Source organism: Malaya genurostris, chromosome 2, assembly GCF_030247185.1.
Source record: "Malaya genurostris strain Urasoe2022 chromosome 2, Malgen_1.1, whole genome shotgun sequence".
Taxonomy (NCBI): domain Eukaryota; kingdom Metazoa; phylum Arthropoda; class Insecta; order Diptera; family Culicidae; genus Malaya; species Malaya genurostris.
The window spans coordinates 223,554,620-223,577,016 of NC_080571.1; the positions used below are offsets into that span (position 1 = coordinate 223,554,620).

General features: G+C 37.7%; 1 protein-coding gene across 1 annotated transcript in view; it reads left to right on the forward strand.

The window, feature by feature from the left end:
* Positions 1-277: 277 nt before the first annotated feature.
* LOC131427750 (uncharacterized) overlaps positions 278-22,397 on the forward strand; it is a 97,313-nt gene continuing 75,193 nt past the window's right edge. Inside the window, exon 1 of the mRNA XM_058591212.1 lies at positions 278-390. The gene's annotated coding sequence lies outside the window, so the exon portion shown is untranslated. The remainder of the gene's footprint in view (positions 391-22,397) is intronic.

Below are 22,397 nucleotides of genomic sequence, written 5' to 3' on the forward strand. Positions count from 1 at the left end.
TAGAACCGCTAACTGCCGTCGACCCGGTGCAATTATTTCCTGATTGGCTCACAATTATCGGCCTTTCCTATGGTCGTGTTTTTCAGCCGTTCTTCCGAGCAGCGCCTGCAACAAGCCGCCTACGGCCAACGAAATCCGTTCAATACAAATATTAGACTATCACTAACCGCTCTAAAGTTCAGTCAGTTGTGGATTACGATTCAACTCCCGCATCGCTACCATCACCGCCGCGGACGTTTCTGCCGAGTTCTGCTCGATTGGTAAATACCCGGTTTGTTCTAGACAGTCAAGCATGTGTTACGTTGGCAGCAGCCGGAAAATCACTAGACACAGAAGCGCATCGAAAATTTTCGCCAAATCAACAATAACAACAACAGCATCAGATTCCAGGTGAGGCTTGTTTGCTCAACTACCGATCGATTGGCAGAACTTGTTGCTGTTCAAACTTGGAATTTCGGTCAAGCAAAACCGAGCTCCAAGGAAATCGTGTTTCAGAGTGCTGGTATTCCAGCAACAAAATTACTCATATTAGAATAAAAAGTTTTCCTATTTTTAAGCATATTATTAATCCAAAACTCATAATATTTTGCAGTGATTGTTTAACCTGTAGTATTCCATCGTCCTGGTTCTTACGTTAAATTCTCCACGCCTTGAATAAGTTTATTAATGTTCCAATCAGAACGATAAATTCAACGTGTTGTAATTAGTGAATGAAATTTTTATTCATTCATTTATTTGACACGACTTAGGCTAAACAGAGCTGGTTAAGGCTAAAAAAACGAAACCTCTAGTATATTCCTTTACGCTCTTGAATAATTTTTCCTCAGGGGAAAGGTCTATTTACCATAAAGTGAGGCTTGAGGAACTTTTCGTTTACTAATCGCACCATCGTCCATTGATTCGTCGTCACTGTTGTTTCTTTCGTTGTGGATGCTATTATTTATTATTGTTTGAAACTGTTGTGGCTGTTGTTATTTATACTATGGGATGCCTTTTCAAAATTCGTCCAGTGTAAGAATGGGTAGAACTTAATCGTGACTATCTCCTGTTATACTAAACGCAACAACACAATTCTTTCTCCATGCCATCAGAATAGTGTTTTTGAAAAATTAGTAAAACAGACCTTCTGCATCGTTCTCTCATTCGCTTCTCGAATGTCGTGGCGAGCAGTCGCCACAACAGATCAAGTATCAACAACATCATCAGTATCGCATTAAACTTCTGAGTACTTTTATTTTTACGCTTCTGAATATTTTTGGAACTGGTTTCTTGATTAGAATTTGGTAACTGAATTTAGATCCTTAATTTATGGTAGGAATTCTGATTCAGGAATTCAAATTCAGTTTTCTTGAACTAAATTCAATTTCAGAATTCTTGAACAAAATGACTTTTGGATCAGAATTCGGGAACAAAGTTTCATATCTAAACTCCGAACCTGAATTTTGGAATTGACTTCTGAAACAGAATTTAATTCCTTTTCAGGAACTGAAGTTGGAACTTGAATGCTGTGACTAGGTTTTGGAACTGAATTCAGTTCAGATCCGGAATTCAAGTTCTAGAATTCAATTCGGAAAATGAGTTTGGTTCAAGAATTCGAGAACTAAATTCATGAACTGAATTTTTGATCCGGATTTCTAACCTAAATTTTGCAACTGAATTCTAAGCATGTCCCAGGTTTCCGTCCTTTTCAGTTGCAGCTCCTAAATCCTGATCCAGTGTTTAGGTTCTGGTGTAAATAAATAAATGAAGACAAAAAGTATTCAACAGTTGTGAGCATAGGATAATTCCCACAAATTAGTTCTTTTTAGAACTATGCAAGTATTTCCAAAGATCGCAAAGAATGCGAAGTTATCCTATAAAAACATTGTTGTATTATTGTATTTTACGTTTCGTCTTAGACTCGTCAGTGCAGAGCAGTTCAAATTGAACTGCTTATTGCAATCTTAAACAGTTCAACTTGAAGCTCTAAGCAGACTCTGCACTGACGAGTCTAGGACGAAACGAAAAGTACAGTAAAAACGGTTATGTGCCCTAAGCACATACATAGGCTAACCCCTAAATGAACATTGTTGTATTATTTTACTGATTTTCTCCCTCGTGACAGAATATGTCAGTCGTCAATCAGTTGAACTTTAATATAGAAACTACTACTTCGTTACAATTCTAGAAGCGAAGTAGTAAATGATGCAAAATTTATTCGTATTCACGTCCCCCAGTTATGTCTATGATATTACCCACCCGCCTTTTTTCGTTTTTATTATGTTTTGGATTGTTAGTGTCGATGTTAGCCGTAGCAGATGTATCTTATTGTTGTTTTTTATTGTTGACAATTTTCGTCTCAGAAGTCCTGGAGTTGTTTTGAGTTAGCACAAAACAGTTGCCGATATCCTTGAATGTATGGGGTTCCTTTGTCTCATATCTCGCCAGGCTTACCGAAGTGGGTAGGTTTCTTGATAGTACTGACACATTTGTTTATTTGTTTCTTATGATTCATCTGACATAGTTTGTCTTAATGAATAAAAATAATGAGCTAAATACACTAAAATAATAATCACGATCACATATCCCGTTGATTGGCGTATGTTATGAGCGCTTTGAATAGGGTGCTTTCGCTTTCGAAAATTAAGTAAGAAGGGATCGACTTCTTCAAACGCATGCGTCATAAACGAATAAATTTTCCGTATGCCGTAAAAGTTCCTGCACACTTCCTTCTTGATGGAAAGAACCTCGCCACCTTGCTCCATCTGTTTTTGAATAAATCATTCTCTAAGACTCGCAAGAAAGGCCATGCTCACGCACAGCAATGACATTGTCCTCAACATGCACGGATATGTTTTGTTTGACGTTGTTATGCTCAAAACTGTGGGTTTCGTGCTTTTCCGCCACAAATTTGGCTACTGTCATTTCGTACTTGAGAAGGAACTGTAAGTGTTTTGCATTTTTAAATTTGTTCAACTGCAGCTCTTGTACCTTGTGTTCAAATCGAATAGTGCTCTAACTGAAACCAATAACAGTTGACCGTGATCGTGCAACACACACTGTCGATGCTTTTTGATGAACCTTTAGGATTGTACAGCTCCCAATCATCTTATGGTTCACTACATCGAATTGAGCTGTGTTTCTGTCATCGATACCATCGAATTGAGCTGTGTTTCTGTCATCGAGCACGTCTATTTTGATCAAGGCACTTAAGCTGAAAATCTATTCATCACACACCATAGTTTAACTTAAAACAAATTGTTGGTTTTGAGTTAAGAGGCCTGTATGTATGTCATTTTGAAATCAACAAATAGGTTATGTCTGGATAAAACTTGATCCGCATTAAATCGGGACGATTGAAATCTATGTCGTCGAATCGACTCTATTTCGAAATGGTTTTGATGATATAAAACAGTTGAGCGATCTAATCGAACGTATACTAAAAATATGTAATTCCCAATATTTTGTTGAGTTAAGATACTTTTAGATGAAATTTATTCTTTTTTCACGCTACCATTGAAGTGTCCTTCGATTGCTGTGGTAGAATACCAAATATGTCAAAAATTCTACAGGACCTTTGTTTGCTTTGATGAACAATTTTTATGTACTTCTTTTCTGTTCTTCTATCAAGTTCATATACTCATTTTTTGCGAACCCACACGGATAGAAAAAAGCGGCCAACATAGATACTTGCCAACGTGTTACATTCAATACGCCGGCCGGTGCCGATCGCCAGCAGAAGGCGGAATCTGCCAAAGTCATTATATTATCTAAATATACTATCCTAGTTTTAAGTTATTTGTTAATTAAAATTAGAAAAAGCCCTTGGTACCTTATAGCTTTTTTTAAGTGCCTTAAAAAAAATTATATAATTGAATAAAAAATATACTCATTTGAAACGAAAATTTGAGTTTCTTATCCACAGCTGTAAATCGCTTGCCAAATCTGTTTTTTTTTTCTAGCGAACATAGTGCAACGAATTTATATCTTTTATCAGTACTCAAATCATAAACAGACTTAATTAAAACAAATAAACCCGAAGCTTTTCCAATTACTATTTCTATTCATTTTACATTCAAATTACTCTGGATGTGAAACGCACCATTCAAGATTTTAATACGTTCTGGCTGAGGAGGATACCTATCACTTGAGACAAGATAGAGTGCAAATTGGTACAGTCATTTCTGAGATCTCGACCTTTTTATTGGAAACACACACAGAACATCCAGACACTTTCTCAATTAGTTGAGCTGAAGCTAATAATATAGGAAACACGATCCTTTCGGTATTAATGTGGAACACATTTTTGTTTTCTATATAGAGGTGCAAACTAGAAACTCAAGAAAAATACACGTACAGATGTGGTCAGGTTTTGAACAAATACAGATCAGTCAATTTTGTATCAATTATTAATATTATGTCACCATTTGGTTGGAAATATTTCTACGTATTGATTTTAATGTTCATAGCCATGTATTTTTAATTGTATATCGTTGAAATGGTGATGAATAGCTAGCAGTGTCCTATTTTGTCTGCAAAAAATCTCCGGCATACCGGATTTCCCTGCCATAGTCGACAGTTTTGAAGGAGTAAGCGATATATCAAAAGGAAAGCATAGCTCTGATTGGTCAATCGAATCAAAAGCGAAGCTGTTCGAAGCACGCGAATCTATAAATAGAAGCAAAATTATAGCTAACGTTTCAGTCCTACGCGTAGTATGCTAGAGGTAGGTTGTTGCTGGACAGCAAGACAAAAAGTGCCATAAAACGATTTGAAACTTTAATTGGTATGCTCTGATCTTGTGTCATGCAAGATCGGATGAAATTCCATGTTACGTCGTTTCGCCTGAGAAAATGACAACTATCCCAGGGTAAATTTTGAGTGCATAAGATTAATTTCTAATTTATATAAGATGAACTCGATTGATGATGAGATAAAGTTTATCGCTTCAACCAAAATCGCAGAAGGATAGTAATTGTAGAGAAACGCTATAAAAATAACTGCTTGCATACAAAACTTGAACACAAGCTTGGCGAAGAGAAGCTTAAATATCGATATCCGTATCGCAAGCATGTACAAACATATAATTGCATACATTTGGGCTATTGATGTAATTTCGTCGTCTACAAAACAAATACAAATCACGACTATTAGAGTCTATATTCTGGGTTCGCGTGCTCGGTGTTGGTTCCTAATAAAGATCAATCTAAGCAGACTCTCGTGCATTTGCGGATTCAAAAGTGTGACGATTAATTTTTTTTTTTTGTTTCAATTATAGAGGCTTTAACATTAATGTCATTCGCCTCTTCGGGTCAGAAAAACCCTATGACCCTATGTGCGGGGTTGGGAATCGAACCCAGGCGGGCTGCGTGATAGGCATCGACTTACCCATCACGCTATACCCGTCCCCACTGTGACGATTAAATGAAAATATCGATCATTAGAAATTTTGTTGCCTTGTTCCACATCAATGGATCGAACAACCCCAGGGGCTGATCCTTGTAGTTTTTTTTAATTTGAGCGAATTTTATACCATTTTCAAGCATAAAAAGGGATATGTGCTAAAAAGTTCCGGGCCTAACACATAGATGGCGTTAGTTTTATTGCGGGCACCTAAGAGTGACGCTACTTTTGTTATTTTCAGAACAATGGATCAAAAATAATTTCATGTTTTAGTTTTACACTACTTCATGGTGGGAAAAAATACCGTTCAATCAAAGCAATGGCTTAAAAAGTGTTATAGAGACTCCGCTGAAAAAAAAAACAATAAAATACGTTGGTTTACTGACTTTAAACGTGGTCGTAGAGACACCGATGATGCAGAACGTAGTGGACATCCAGGTGGTAACATCAGAAAATATTTTTAAAAATCCACAAAATCGTTTCGAATGATCGAGAAGTGAAGTTACGTAAGTTAGCTGAAATCGTAAAGATATCGAAAGAACGTGTTTAGCCATGTTTAAACGTAACAAATCAGAATTTTTGCGTCGATATGTGACAATGGATGAAACCTGGATTCCTCACTTGACTCCGGAATCAAAACAATCGCCATATGAGTGGAAAGCAACTGGTGAACCTCGTCCAAATCACCTGAAAGCACAACAATCGGCTGGAAAGGTTATAGCCTCGGTATTTTAGGATGTGCGTGGTGTAATATTTCTCGGTTATCTAGAGAAAGGAAATGACATTAACAGTGAATATTGAAGCGCTTGAAAGCTGAATTGCAAGGAAACGACCGCATATGGCAAAGAAAAAAATGTTGTTTCATCAAGACAACTCACAGTGACACAAGCCAACCAAAACGATGACAAAACTACATGAATTGAATTTCGAATTACTTCCACATCCACCGTATTCGCCAGTTTTGGCTCCCAGCGACTACTGGCTGTTCGCAAACCTGAAAAAATGCTCGCGGTAGGAAGTTTTGCACAAATGGAGAGGTTATCGTTATTAATTTTGGACCAAAAAATCGTGTTTTCTTTGTTAGGCCTGGGACTTTTCAGCCCATGTGTTATTGCACTCTAGTTCGCTCTACACTGGACTATGCTGAAATTGTTTGGGCACCACGTTACCAAAGTGATAAGTTGCGCATTGAAACTATTCAGCGCAAGTTCATTCGTTTTGCTTTGTGTCGCCTGCCCTGGAGAGATTCATTGAATCTTCCAAGCTACGAAAATCGATGTAGACTCATGCACCTTCATTTGCCTTGATACACTAGTAGCTGTTTTCGTAGCGGACTTCATTCTCGAATTTTCTCAGAATGCCTCTTGCTAGAACTAACTATGGTTTTAATGAATAGTTTTCGAGTATGTATCGCGTATTCAATACTTGCTCTGACGAGTTTGATTTCAATTTATCTCGATACACCATTAAGACCCGTCTTTTCCTAGCCTTTCCCCGCTTGTTTTATTAAGATAATTAGTCGATATGAATAGTTGTTGGTTAGCTTTGTAGCTTAAATAAGGGTAATTTAAAATTCGGTTATGTATCATTTGGACGAATGTAATCTGTTGATACAAAAGATGAGAGGGTTTTATGCCTGCTGGAGAAGGAGAACAAAAATCTCAGCTCCAGTGGGCTTTTCCCTTGCTCCTAAATAAATAAATTACACATCCGGTGAAACTGTCAACGGGTTAGCACGTTGTATCGTATTAGTGCGGAGAATGCTCGAGTATTTCGCAAGAAAGAAAGAATTTTTATCCGTACTTTGACACTCGCTGTATTTTTCGTTTTTCGTGCCGTCCAACATTTAGCTCGCGAGAAACCATTTTTTTTATTTTCTGAATCTTTCCTACGACACATGGACGATCAGAAAAGGCTTGACAACAACGTTTATTCTCTCTTCCATTTGTTTTTGAGATTCTGTATTGTCTTCGTTGAACAATCCTTTGCGTTCGGGCATCTTCAATATTTCGGGTTGACCTTGTCCTTCATACTGAAATTTTAACTTTTAAAATTGTTCGAAACAACGTTCACAAGACGTGACCAATGAAGTATTTTCTCCGTAAGCTTCAACAATTCAGCAGCTTTAAAAAAAAAACAAAGTACCAACAGCAATGGTAACGTGATGATATAACAAAAACATGGTGGAAAAGTGTCGACGGTAAGAAAATCCCTGTTTGTAGAGACACCTCTTGAAAAAATCTTGCATTAATAAACGGACACACCTTGTACTGTGGTCATAAGTCTATTTCTGCTAAACGTAGACTACTTTCTGCTCTTCCTTCCTCTTCTTCGGATCTTATCTTACGTAGGCAGAGCACCGTAGCCCTGCTGGAATTGAATAAATTGTGCTTAAATGCTCTTAACCAACCGATACCGTTCTATAAAACAAATTCAATCACAAGTCGTAGAAATTTATTCGATCTATCTATGATTTAATAGTGGGACACTTGATTATCTCTTCATGCGAGCATGTTCTAAATAATTCAATTCTTACCGAGCGTACTCTAATTGATACCGATAATTGATTGAAGCTATACAAAGACAATAATGATGAATCCTCTTTGGCAGCCGCCTCGAGAATTCACATCCGCAATTAATTTCTATTCATGTTTCAGATAAAGTTTTTTTTCTCTAAATGATACGATAATATCCAAACATGTTGGACAAATACGAGCTACGACTGATTTCCTAGTTCCTGACTCTAGCTGTAACATGATTTATACTGTTAGACCAAGAATACCAGTGACAACTGAACAATCCTGTGACTGATAACGAAAACGTCTATAGAATACTGCAGTGCTCTTAGTAAACTCGGAATAAACCAGCCGCGAGCGATGAACTTTGATATTCTATGTTCGGTGAAATTTCTCAACAGATTATTAGCAATGGTTGTTATCTGTTTGTGTGCTTTTTAATAGACAGTTCAACAACTGCTAAATTATGAATATTCCGCACCAAACCGTATTTAATGGAAATCATAACTTGATTGCGTGTCCGACCGCGACTGCTGAACTTTTCAATAGAGCACATTACTAAACATAGGGTCATCTACCTGGTTCATAGATATGATACATCGATGTTACCACCTAATTTCATAATTAAATCTCTGACATTGATTCCCACATGAACATTATTCAAATTGATCAAATATTACCATCAAGGTTCGTCACAAGAATAGCAATGCAAGCATTGCGATAAATATGACTTATCTTAGTTGTTTCATAAAATAAATTAAGGAGAACTAACTTGAACACCGAACCTTCTTCAATGTTGGGGTTGGCCATGAAAAATGTAATCACATTTCTCACCGACACCGCACGGCAATGATGATCATGCCGTATCACGCACGTCATTAGCGACGCGGTATTTGAGAATAAAACCTCACGTCATTGAGCAGAACATTTTACGTTCGTGCATCATGCATTCCAACACACGCACTTGAAAAGGTTTTTTTATTGTACCTTCTTACGGACAACCGCACGTGGTATACCGGTAAATATGCGTATGTGAAAATATTTAACGAAGAGTGAATGAAACATGAAACAATTTATTCTTTTCACACTTTTTCCAAGTTCTCATCGCTTGCCACCATTGTGACAATCACGTTGCAGGATTGCTACACTTGAACGAATTGATATAACACAGTTTACCAAATCGTGAAATCATCCTGAGGTATTTTCATAATCAAGAACCTCGCTTAGCTGAAATATCGCCGCCGTATTAAACGTTACCCTAGAAATTTTTCCCCGTGCTCGATGGTTGCTCCTCGATAACATCACGTTTGTACATTAAATTCAGCCGTCTCTCCGTCGAAGCTTACAGTATTTATTATTATGCCATCGTGTCAATGTCAACACCTACGTCGCTACAAAGTACTGAATAGTTTGTGTATACAGTAGCAGCACGCCTGCAATGCAACAAGTGAAGGTGCAAATTCGCCAACCAATGCAAGTACTCACTTGGCAGACATAAAGTTGTCAGCTTGATAGTAAAAAAATTTTCAGTAACAAAGTTTTATTTCAATCAGACTAAGCGTGCGTCGCATATCCTTTACTAAATACTAGTGACCGAGGAATTCTGCATCACCACAAAAGTCACAGGAGAGGAGTGGTGTTAGTGGGACGAGAGAATGATCAGGATATATTTTGGTAGATAATGTGATCTACTTATTACTTATAATATTATCATGTGTTTATTGCTCTGGGTAGCCGGCTACCGAGAATACGTTGTAATTTTATCGTGTTTGGTAATAATATGTGCTCCCTACTAAAACATGAAATTTCTTCCGAAACTCGTAAAACTCCGGTCAGCCGGCTATCGGGAGGTTCGTGATCAATTCATTTAATTCATTTGACGTAGTAATGTCGATATCTACTCTCTAACCAAAATGAAAAAAAAACCAAAATCCTCCTCACAGTCTAAAATATAGTTACATCCGTCCTAGTTAAGCACGGTCGCATAAAAATATCAGCACGGTAATAAACAGAGATTCCAGGTAAAAATTTCAAATATCTTCAGACAGGGTTGCAAAATTCTGTACATTCGAAAAACAATCTGCAGTCAGCAAGTATGTCTTGCTGGCATCAATTTCTTTATAAAGTATGATACGCAAAACTGATTTGGCGAGCAGAAAAAAAAGTCTGTAAATTTTGACGAAAGTCTGCGAAAAACACGATATTAAAAAGTCTGTAAAAGTCTGCACAACAAAAAATGTCTGCAGCACTATGTACGAAATCTGCAGATTTGCAGATTTGTCTGGCATCTCTGGTTATAAACTTCACGACCACTTCTTTAGCTTAGCGTTTACCCTGAAGAATAATAGAACAAACATTTCCCGAACAATAGACAGAATTAAGTCTAGCCAGATTTTTACTAAAGAGAAATATAGCAAGATTGTAAATAAGAACAAATATCTCTAAGGAACGTTCTCACCAGTATCCTGCTTCTCCTATTCGCATTGCTGTAAACAACGCGAGATGACACACCACTACGAAAAAAATAAAATAAACACTCGTGGATGGGTTGCTGCAGACAAATTTTAGATTTTCAGTTTGAATCGCACGATTGACTTGTCAATTTCTATACATTCCATCCAAATATGATAACACCGGCAATGATATGCAGATGGCGCTTCGATCGATTGACGTCGTTTAATTTTGAGCGGTAAATTCGCAGTTTCCGTCGCTTGAACATTTTTTAGTTTCGCGAATCAGAAATATTCAATGAATAACACTTTTCACTAATCAACACACACTTGCCACATCTGCACAATCACTCAAAATAAATGTTTCGATCAATCATTTCACTATAAGTTGTTTGATACACATTGTAATAAGACTTTTTCGGTGGCAACACATCGTACACTCAGTGATGCCAACTCTCTCCTTAGCAAAAATCTTTGATTATAATACGACTATTGTTTTTTTTATGACAAGAAAATTTGATATAAGATATTAGAAGTAAGCGTTTTCACCTTCTTTATAGAAAGCTAGAATTGCTGCGAAAACCGACTTTCGAACGAAGCCTCGGAGACCCATAGTGTTATATACCAATCGACTCAGCTCGACGAGATCAGAAAATGTGTGTGTGTGTGTGTTTGTGTCTACACCTTAAGAAGTTTTTTAAAGCCTAATTTTCTCGGAGACGGATCAACCGACTTCAACAAGCTTAGGCTCTTTTGAATGCTACTATTGAACCATTCAAGTTCGAAGATCAAATGGCTGTCACTTCTGGTTAAAGATATATAATGGAATAAGTGACGTAAACAACGTGTTTTATTTTATTACCACTCGATATTTTCAGAAATTGTTGAACCAATTTTCACAAGCCTAGGCTAGTTTAACAGCTACTGTTGAGCCATTAATCAGGTTCGAAAATTAAATGGTTGTTTCAGTTGGTTGGTAGCAGTTATGTAACCGACAAAACGCGTTGTTTTTTGCCGCTCAATTTTCTTAGAGATAGACAGGTGATTTTAAAACACGTAGGCTCGTTTGAAAGCTATTGTTGAATTGTGGAGCCAGTTTGAAGATCAAACGACTGTCACTTCTGGCTCCGGAGATATGGAGTGTATCGATAAGTAGTTAGCAACATTCAAACAGTTATTACTCTGAAATGGCTTAATTTTTTGCAGCGTGTTTTGCGGTGACATGTTTGTTGACATGTCAATAACAGCTGCCCAATCGATTGGTTTCGGTACGGTTTATCGTTTCAATGATGAGTCGAATTGATCCGGAAACGCGAAAGAAAATTCTGCACACTTGGTGCTCTGAAAGTGGTGTCACGTACACAAAATTGCAAAACGGGTGAAAGTGCACCACACCAGTGTCAAAATTATTATCGAGAAGTTCGGGAAGACCCTTTCCATGAAGGATTTGCCCCCATCCGGTAGGAAAACGAGTCCCAGCCAGCCCGGCCGGGACTTAAAAGTGGTTGAGTACATCAGGAAAACCCCATCGGCGTCGACGCGGGATTTGGCCAAGCAATTCAACACCAGCATCGGGATGATTCAACGGATCAAAGTTCGGAACTCCCTGAAAACGTACAAGAAACAGAAGGTGTCGAAAAAGTCCCTGGTACAGCAAGTTCAGGCCAAAACAAGAGCGCAAAAACTGTATAACCGGATTCTACAGAATAAAGACGGATGCATCCTGATCGACGACGAAACCCACGCCAAGAAAGACTCTCGAGCGCTGCCCGGACCTCAATATTATACGAAATCGGTGTCCCAGGACCTGGACGACGCTGACACCATGGTGGCGATGGAATAGTTTGGGCAGAAGGTGTTGGTCTGGCAAGCAATTTGTACCTGTGGTTTGCGGTCGTCGATTTTCTTCACGAAGGGCACAATTAACGCCAAGGTGTACGAGGAAGAATGTTTGAAGAAGAGAATGCTGCCACTGTACAGAAAGCATAAGGCTCCTCTTCTCTTCTGGCCGGATTTGGCTTCAGCCCACTACGCCAACTCCGTTCTACAGTGGTTGTCAAAAAATAATGTACAATTCGTGGAAAAGGACATCAACCCACCGAACTGCCCGGATCTTCGGCCAATTGAAAGGTATTGGGCAATTGTCAAACGGCACTTTCGGAAGGAAGGTACAGTGTCCCAAAACATGTAGGAGTTAAAAAAAACTGGACAGCTGCCACCAGGAAAGTCACAAAAGTAACTGTGCAGAATTTAATGAAGAATGTCAAGTCCAAAGCGCGAGCGTTTCACAGAAACTAGGATTTTCTTCAATATAATCAGTGAAATGCATAAAAGTATCGATAATCCAGTATCAAATTTGGTTCCCTGAGAAAAAAAAACACATCAAACATTTACTGCTGAAAGTTTCCTTGTATTAACTTCATCATGCATGTAAATATGCCCAATCAAAATCAGTACAGAATTGAAAAGTGGGTGCACATATACCGGCACAACGATTGCTTAAGATTCAAAAATGATTGTACTCACTCTGCACATACAATTCAAGCGAGTAAAAATATGTTAACTGAAATTTCCGCAAAACTGACAGAATCTACTTTCAGCTGGTCCTTCCCACGATAAAATGCGATATTCAACTGCAAACATTTTGTGCATCTCATGAATAGACTAACGAACGAGCGAAAAGCTACGAGCACCGCCGGAATGATGCTTACTATCCTTCATGGATAGTCGTTTTATTGCAAGTAAGTAGAACCGGTTGCTCTAAATAAAGTCATCTCTTTTCACACGGCGCCTATTGCAATTCCACAAGAACCCGTTGCTTACTGGATTGCCATCAGTATGTATGCTCTGTCAATTGAATCAACATTTTCAAGAGCCCACGAATATTTTGTAACAGACAAAAGTGTGTTTGAATGTTTCAGTTGTAAGGGAAGTTAGGAATAAAAAGTTATATTACAGTGTAATGAAACGTCGCACTACACTGAAATCAAGTGGTAGAACTAAAACTTCATCATGAGATGCAAAACCTATTGAAATTAGTGGAATTGCAACTGTTTTCCCTACGAGGACAGCCTTGATATTTGTCAGATGAAACGTCGTGAGTTCCTTGACCTGAAGTTGTTCCAAGGAGCTCCATTCCAAAACTGCGTAATAACACATCTATATTCAAACAACGCATTTTCATCTATATGATAGAAAGCACTAGAATAATCAAGTACAGAGCCAACGTTCTACAGTCGAATCGGGCATCGAACGTATGCCAAGAACTAGTAATAAGGCGAATATATACAAAACTAGTTTGGCTGCCAACTTGATGACCGTAGGTTGCACACCGACCGGATCAAGGCTCAATACCATGTGCAGTGTTAATGCGAAGTTCTTGGAACGATGCTGGCCAATGCGCTTCAACGAAATGGGCTTAGAACTAGACGATCGACTGGTATTAGTTAGTCGACCTATGGCGGATAGTTTCTGCTGATGAGAGCCTACAAGTCACCGAACGGGCGAGCTCACATCGAATCCCATATCTGAGCTTTGTCATCAGTTTACATACTGCTTCAACGTGCAGGCTTTTTCGACATTCCGTTTCAGACTTGCCGCAACGTTAGTCGTTCTGATGCAAAGTTACCGGTTTGGTACGCGAGCACCGGGGGAAGAATGAAAGATGAATGGGTTTAACAATTTTATGTATTGCAGTGGGGGCTGGAACCCATCAGTAGTAGTGCTAAGAAAAACGGTTCGTAACTTGGTTTAAGGTTCATATGTGGGTCAAATTCGGTTGTGTGTGCTGTTTTTGTCTGAGTATCGTGACAGACATTACCTTTGGATGAGAAATTAAGAACAAACCGATTCGTTATTCATATAGAAATTACAAACACACATTTACACTATAAACGACTCTGAATACAATTCAAGCAATTGTCAAACAAGTGTTGTGCACTAATCGAACTAGTTGAAGTATAATTATCATTTGCGTCACGTATAAAATTCTAGACATGCATGATATTATTAATAGACGTAGAATAAAGAGAAAGTAGCCCGGAGGATAATATTCAAAGCTGTGTTACCTATAATTATTGTAACATACTCGTACGGTATGCGGTAATAATTTGGTAATAATTCCAACGATTTTTCGAAGTTAAAAACAGAACACAGTCAGGGGAACTCACTTTCTATATCGCTTTTTAGATAGCACTCACTTTACTATTGCACTATGTATTACCGCTTCCAGGAATTGATACTTGGCCTTTGGCAAATCATAAGACTATTTTACTGCTATACCACTTCAATCGGACATTACAAATGAGCGAAATTTGCATTGCTTGCACTGCTAAATAGCAACGGCATCGAAGTGCCATTTAAAATATCCGATGAGTGCAATCCAACTTTTCAATGTTATTTTAAAAACCTTTTTCAATCAATCTAGTGGTGTAATGATGCCTTTCTCATTTTCAAAAACAATCACTAGAAGATTCTGTTAAAATTTGTTTTCAAACTTGAATAAAACCAAAAACTTTCTTTTGTATAAACTACCATCACCTTTTCAATTTGTAAACAGTTATGTCAAATTAATATAGACTTAAATGTGGCAACTTTGAACACTATACAAAATTGAACAAAGCACGCTGAGAACGAATCAAAACCGTTGTTGTTTCCTTTATCTGTACCGCACTTACCGATGCATACCAGTATTGCATCGTCAATTTGAATTACGATTTGAATATTTTGACACTCATTGCCCTATAATTTCGGAACCAGAAGTCGGATCTGGATGGAATTGCGCAGTATATTTTAAGACAATGAGAGCTTTAATTTGAATCACGGTTAGTGAAAATCGGTTTAACCATTGCTGAAAAATCGAAGTGAGTTCCGTTTTGTGAGCTTTTCGTCACTATTACCGGTACGTTCGATAGTGGAACCCAGGGATTAGTAGTACCAGAGTAGATTTATATATCCACTAACTTACAAGGTCAGCCAATTAGATAAATTTACCACTAAGTTTCGCAATCACTCATCAATCATTCAATCATTGAAAACATCCTCGTGAAATTGAAAATTGTTCACTTATCAAGTTGTACTACCGGAACCAAAAGGCGGATCTGGATCGACCTTTCAGGGACTTTTTAAAGAATTTCAAGACCTTTCATTTGTATCTTAGTTTTTAAAAATCGGTTAGGAATTTCCAAGAAAATTGAATGCTAATTTTCTCATAAATTTGCACATATTACCTTGTAATTCCGGAGCCGGAAGTCGGATACAGATAAAGTTCAATAGCGAGTTATGGGACCATAAGATCTTTCATTTGAGTCTGAATTTTTGAAAATCGATTTTGCCATCTCTGAGAAAATCGAATGACATTATTTGTCACATATACACATACACACACAGACATTTGCTCAGTTCGTCGAGCTGAGTCGAATAGTATGAGACATTCGGCCCTCTGGGCCTTGGTTCAAAACTCGGGTTTCACAGTGATTTAGTAGCCTTTCTATATGAGAAAGGCGAATTTATCTAAAAGGAGACATTTTGCATGTGATTGGACTATAATTAATTCATGTTTGTATCGTTACAGAATACATCCCTTATTGATACAGTGAGGTCTCCTGAAACACGGTTGAATGGGTGTGTGAAAATGGATTACTTATTCTGTAAGGATGTGAAAACCTATTCTGTAAGTTTCTAAGAATGTTAATAAGCCCGAAGACGCCATCTTGAATTCTGAATCGACTTCAATCATCATTTGCCGGCATCTATTTTTCGAACCCGTTCTTAAAATACCCATAACGTTAGATAAAAGAATATACTGAAACGAAACTTTTTGACCGAAATTTGAGGTTTTACTTTATCGAAACCCTCAGAGTCCAGATCTTTATAGCTAATCTATCTTAATACTCTACAGACCTTTTCAAAATTATAAGGCCACCCAAAGCTTCCCAAGACTGAAGAATAGCACTTTTTAGCACTTGTAATGATGAAAATTGACGATTATCGGCATAAATTTGTCGTACCATAATACCCCAGAGATTCTCAATTGGATTTAAATCCGGTGAGCAAGCTGGCCAGTCCAAAATATCAATTTCTTGGACTTTAGCCACTTCATTGTTCCAGCACTTTTATGAATACTGGCGTAATCCTGCTGGAAAATGAGCTTTGACTTGCATCTTCTCTCAATTACTGACAGCAGACTAGCTTTGAGGACATTTATATAATATAACTTTTCATTTTGTGCGATACAAATTGAAGTTCCAGCCTGCCGGTTGCACAGAACGCACCCCAAACCATTACAGAACCACCGCCAAAATTTCGCTTTGAGAAATATCGTGGTTCCTTACGTAGATCACGCCAATAACCGTTGAATCCGTCTGGTCCGTCTAGGTTAAACATTTTTTCATCCGAGAATATCACCTGTAATAGTTTAACACATTTGTTATTGAATAGTTTAAATGCGTTTGTTTTTTTTTTTCAATATTGCAGAACATGTTCATACCTTTTTCCAATCTTGGGGCATGTTCCGACGTGCAAATTCCAGTCGAGCTTCCTTGTGGTGAGGTAGTAAACGAGGAGCACTGTTTATTTTTGCTCGAACTATGTTGGGCGAAAGTTTTAATGCCCTCTAAACCGTCGAAACTGAAGCTTCCAACTTAAATTCAGTGCGGATTTGTGAACAACTCAAGGTAAAATTCGAAGTTTTATTGACAATTCGACGAGTATCTCTCTGACAGTTTCTTTTTTGCGTCCTGCATTTTTATTCTGACCATACTTTGCTGGATTTTTCAGAAAATTTGCGACCGCCCATCTGCTACGACCAATTTCTCCTGCAATTTTCCTGATCCCCCATCCTACCTTCTTGAAGGCCAAAATTTGTCCTTGTTCTGGTTGATTTTGTCTCTTTCGCTTACCCATAATCACATAACGCTGTTAAATGAATAAAAATGATATTTATAATCACTATATTCAACACAAACTGACAAACATACAAGGTGGCCTTATAATTTTAAAAAGGGATAATTACTAACTTCAGCTGCTTCGGCTTTGTTTGTCAACAAATATGCGATACGAAAATGTTTTGCTTGTATTTGTGTCATTCTTCATCGATTGCCATCGTTGAGCTAGAATAAAAAATGTTCTTTGTCGGTTACGTCACTTGTGCCGTTATATGTACGGAAACAGCGACAACAAATTCATCTTCGAACTTGATTCACAACCCAAAAATGCTTTCAAACGAACCTAAGCTTGTTAGGATCGGTTTTGCATCTCCAAGAAAATCGAGCGGAGAAATATTGCCATTATATCTCCGGTATCAAACATTGAATCTTTGATACACATCTAAAACAAAACTTTTATATGAGCCTAAGTTTATTAAGAGCGGTTCAGTCATCTCCGAGAAAACTAAGTGGTGAGGAAAATTTACGTTTTTGACTTGTAATTCGACATGGATATCACTTTTTGCCTTTCTCATATGGAAAGGTTATGCAACCACTGCGAAAACCGACTTTTGAACCGAGGCCCGGAGGGCCGAGTGTCCTATACCATTCGATTCAGTTCGTCGAGTACGCAAAATGTCTGTATGTGTGTGTTTGTGTGTATGTATGCATATACCGTTTTTTGCTCTCACTTTTCTCGGAGATGGCTGAACCGATTTTCATGAACTTATATTTTTATATACTTCCGGTTCCGGAATTACAGGGTGATATGTGCAAAAAACTGAAAATAAGTGCACTTACTTTTCGTAGAGACGGCTGAACCGTTTCTTACAAACTTGTCCTATAGAAAGTTCCTGAATTTTATTTTGATCCGACTTCCGGTTCCGGAGTTACAAGGTGATTAGTGAAAAAAATCTTATTTTGCCTTACTTCATCAATTATATGGTGCTGTGTGTTAAAAATTGAATACCCTCACTTGAAGCGGCGAAACAAAACACGTAAACAATTTTCTTAACTTGCCTTGAAACTATTCCAATCGGTATCCATTATCAATAGACAACCAAACAACCCAATCGGGCTATGCTGGTTCTCGTTTTCTGATTCCAGAGGCACATGAAATAAGAAGTAAAATAATTTCTAAATTTGCCTCAAAACTATTCCAATCGGTAGTCATTGTCAGTAGACGGCCAAACATTAATTTGGCTTTCTTGTTTGTTCTTGGGTTTTTGATGAATGACCGAAGATTGTAGCCATTGACTCAAAAATGGATCCCAGTCACTTTTCTCGAGCCAACTTCGATTATACCGGTTCCCAGATTCCGGTTTCGGAAGTACCTCTTTTTGTTCCTCAGAGATGGCCTAACCGACCTGAGTACTGTTTCACTATGTAGCTTATACTAGTTTATGGACAAACCTTTTTGTTTTTTAGAATCAAAAAAAATATTTTTAAGAATACCACACATTTATATATGAGAATATGTGAGATGTGAGAAAGGCATCATTACACCGCTAGGTGGATTAAAACAGGTTTTTTTACTTGGAATTCGTCATGGGAATCAGAAAATCGTTTTACCACAAAAAACAACTTTTTGCTAAAAAAATACTGTTGGATTATTCAATTCTATTATGAGCTGTAATACAGTCGCTCTCGCTTTCGATAAAAGCACAAGTCCTTTATCGTTTCATTACGATAACCTTTTTTTTATTTAAAAGACATTTTACGTACCCGATTGAGCCGATTTTTAAAAAAAAAAAATTTTTGTATTCGATCTCGTTGTCACCCTTTTTCTAGGGGGAGAGGAGCTTCCATTTCCCTCCTGCGAGGATTGAGGGGCACTTTGTTCATGGCTCGTCTCTTCATCCATTGACACATCGGTGGTATTGTTGATTTCCGTCTTCTTTTCGTTTTCCTTGTTATTCGCAGTCTTGATCTCGTTGCTTGTTACTGTAGAAGCGCCTTGTTGTACATTGGTTGCAGTTGCTAGTTGGTTAGATGGTGAAACAGGAGTACTGCGCTCTCTAGTTTCCGTTATTGAACGGTTTCCGTTGTTTTTATTTGATGATGTCTTTTTCGCAGTTTCAGTGCAAGGTTGGCCGTAGTGTGCAGGATGTTCACAAAACTTGCATGTAATCAGCTGATTTTCATAGGTAATCAGCGTTTTACACGGATGTATTCCATCTTGACCACAAATGATGTAAGATGGAATTGCCTTACGTAGTTGCATACGTACCACTCGCACGCCATTCCGGATACCGGTGAAAAAGTTCCGCCATACTTCCCTTTCGATGGATAGGACTTCACCGTACTGCGACATATTGCATTGTCCACCATGTACACAGGGATTGCATATTTAACATTGTCATGATCAACACTATGCACCTCGTTGTTAACCGAAGCGAATGCAATTGCATCTCTTTCACGTTTGAACATAATGTACACACAGTTAGACGCTTTGTTGAATTGAATTTCACTTACATTATAAGCGTCAAGATGCATTCGTTTTTGCCTTTCTCATATAGAAAGGTTATGCAATCACTGTGAAAACCGACTTTTGAACCGACGCCCGGAGGGCCGAGTGTCATATACCATTCGACTCAGTTCGTCGAGTACGCAAAATGTCTGTGTGTGTGTATGTGTGTGTGTGTGTATGTGTGTATGTAACGTTTTTTTGCACTAACTTTTCTCGGAGATGGCTGAACCGATTTTCACAAACTTAGATTCAAATGAAAGGTCTTGTGGTCCCATACAAAATTCCTGAATATTATTTGGATCCGACTTCCGGTTCCGGAATCATGGGGTAAAATGTGCAAAAAATTGTGAAAATAAGTGCACTAACTTTTCTCAGAGATGGCTGCACCGATTTTCACAAACTTAGATTCAAATGAAAGGTCTTGAGGTCCCATACAAAATTCCTGAATATTATTTCGATCCGACTTCCGGTTCGAGAGTTATGGGGTAAAATGTGCAAAAAAAAGAAAATATGTTTTAACTTTTCTCATAGATGGCGCGACCGATTTTCACAAACTTAGGTTCAAATGAAAGGTCCTGTGGTCCCATGCGTTATTCCTGAATTTCATGCAGATCCGACTTCCGGATCCGGAAATATAGGGTAAAGTGTGTTCAAAATTGTACACCATCACTGAAAATGAGGAAAAACCTTAAACAATTTTCTAAATCGACCTCAAATCTTTTCCAATTTGATGGTTTTTATCAGTAGACGGTCAAACAAACCGATTTCGGTTATTCTTTTAAGAATCGAAGAAAATTTTTTTTTTGCCTTTCTCATATAGAAAGGTTATGTAATCACTGTGAAAACCGACGTTTGAACCGAGGCCCGGAGGGCCGAGTGTCATATACCATTCGACTCAGTTCGTCGAGTACGCAAAATGTCTGTGTGTGTATGTGTGTGTATGTGCGTATGTGTGTATGTAACGTTTTTTGCACTAACTTTATGGGGTAAAATGTGCAAAAAAATGAAAATATGTGTTCTAACTTTTCTTATAGATGGCGCGACCGATTTTCACAAACTTAGGTTAAAATGAAAGGTCCTGTGGTCCCATACGTAATTCCTGAATTTCATCAGGATCCGACTTCCGGATCCGGAAATATAGGGTAAAGTGTGTTAAAAATTTTATACCGTCACTGAAAAGAGCCAAAAACTGTAAAAAGTTTTCTAAATGGACCTCAAATCTTTTCCAATTGATAGTTTTTATCAGTAGACGGTCAAACAAATCTATTTCGATTATTTTTTTAAGAATCGAAGAAAAATAATTTTGAAGAATACAACAGTATTATATATGATATTTTGATTGATATGAGAAAGGCATCATTACACCACTAGGTGGATTAAAACAGGTTTTCAAGTAAGATTTCAATTTCATTTGCTGCTGGTCTAACTTTGCAGCGCTTGAAATCTATACAATTCAATTTGAATTTGGTCTTGTAGGCCAAGTTTCAGGCTTTGTTAAATCGTATTTGCCCATTTCGTGCACTCTATTGCTCACTACACTGTATTGTCTTTATTTCTGTTGTCTCGACCGTAAACGATTTGCTACTGTGTCGGATGAGATACGAGCACGAACTGGTTACGATAACCCTTGATCCCATGTTGTTCTTTTGGTCAAAAACATTTTGAGTTATAGTGGAGAGAAATTCTCATTCATTCTCCTTATAATTCGGACTTTGCGCCTTGTATCGCACCGTGACGAATGCTCTTACAAAAGTTTGGAAAACGATTAATGTTGTTTGTTCCGAAATTCATAAATTGATGGAGTATTAATTGAATCGTTTGTAAGTTTGGAAAGACTAGAGACCGCGTGGCTTAAGTACTACTATCATGTCATATAAAAGACTATACAAGAAGTTGGTTTTTCTTTTTCATCTTTGATTGATACTTCATAGAGAAATTTCAACCTTTATATTTTTTTCATGACAGTCTCGAAGATCAATTACTGTGAAAACCGATTTTTTAACCAAGGTCCGAAGGGCCGAGTGTCATATATCATTCGAATCAGTTGATCGAATACGCAAAATATCTGTCTGTAGGTTTATGTGTGTGTATGAGAGAAATATGCACTCACTTTTCTCCGAGATGGCTGAACCGACTTTCACAAAATTAGACTCAAATGAAAGGTACTATTTGTAACATAGAAATTAAAAAAAGCATATGGATCTGACTTCCGGTCTCGGAATTACAAGGTAATTAGCGAAAAACCTGCCAAATTCAAAAGTTTGCCTTAATAAAAGAAGATGTAAAAATGATCTAATTTTTCAATAATAGTAAGTTAAATACTGCTGTTTACAGGCCTAGTAAGTTGCAGACCACACAAACTCACATAGGATATACCGGTACCCGCTGTCCGGTTCCGGAAATAGTGATCAAAAACGACAATATGAAACTAATTAATTTTTCTTCGCTACGGCTGATCCAATTTTCTCAAACTTAGAATCAAATGAAATGGTCCTTTATAGAATGTTGAATTTCAAGTATTTGAAGTACCGGAAATAGTGGCCAAAAAACTTCAAAAAAGAACACATTCCCTTTTTTCCGCGATAGCTCAACCGATTTTCACAAACAAAATGCCCAAAATAAAAGATAATCGGAACTACAGAGGGAAATGGGTTTA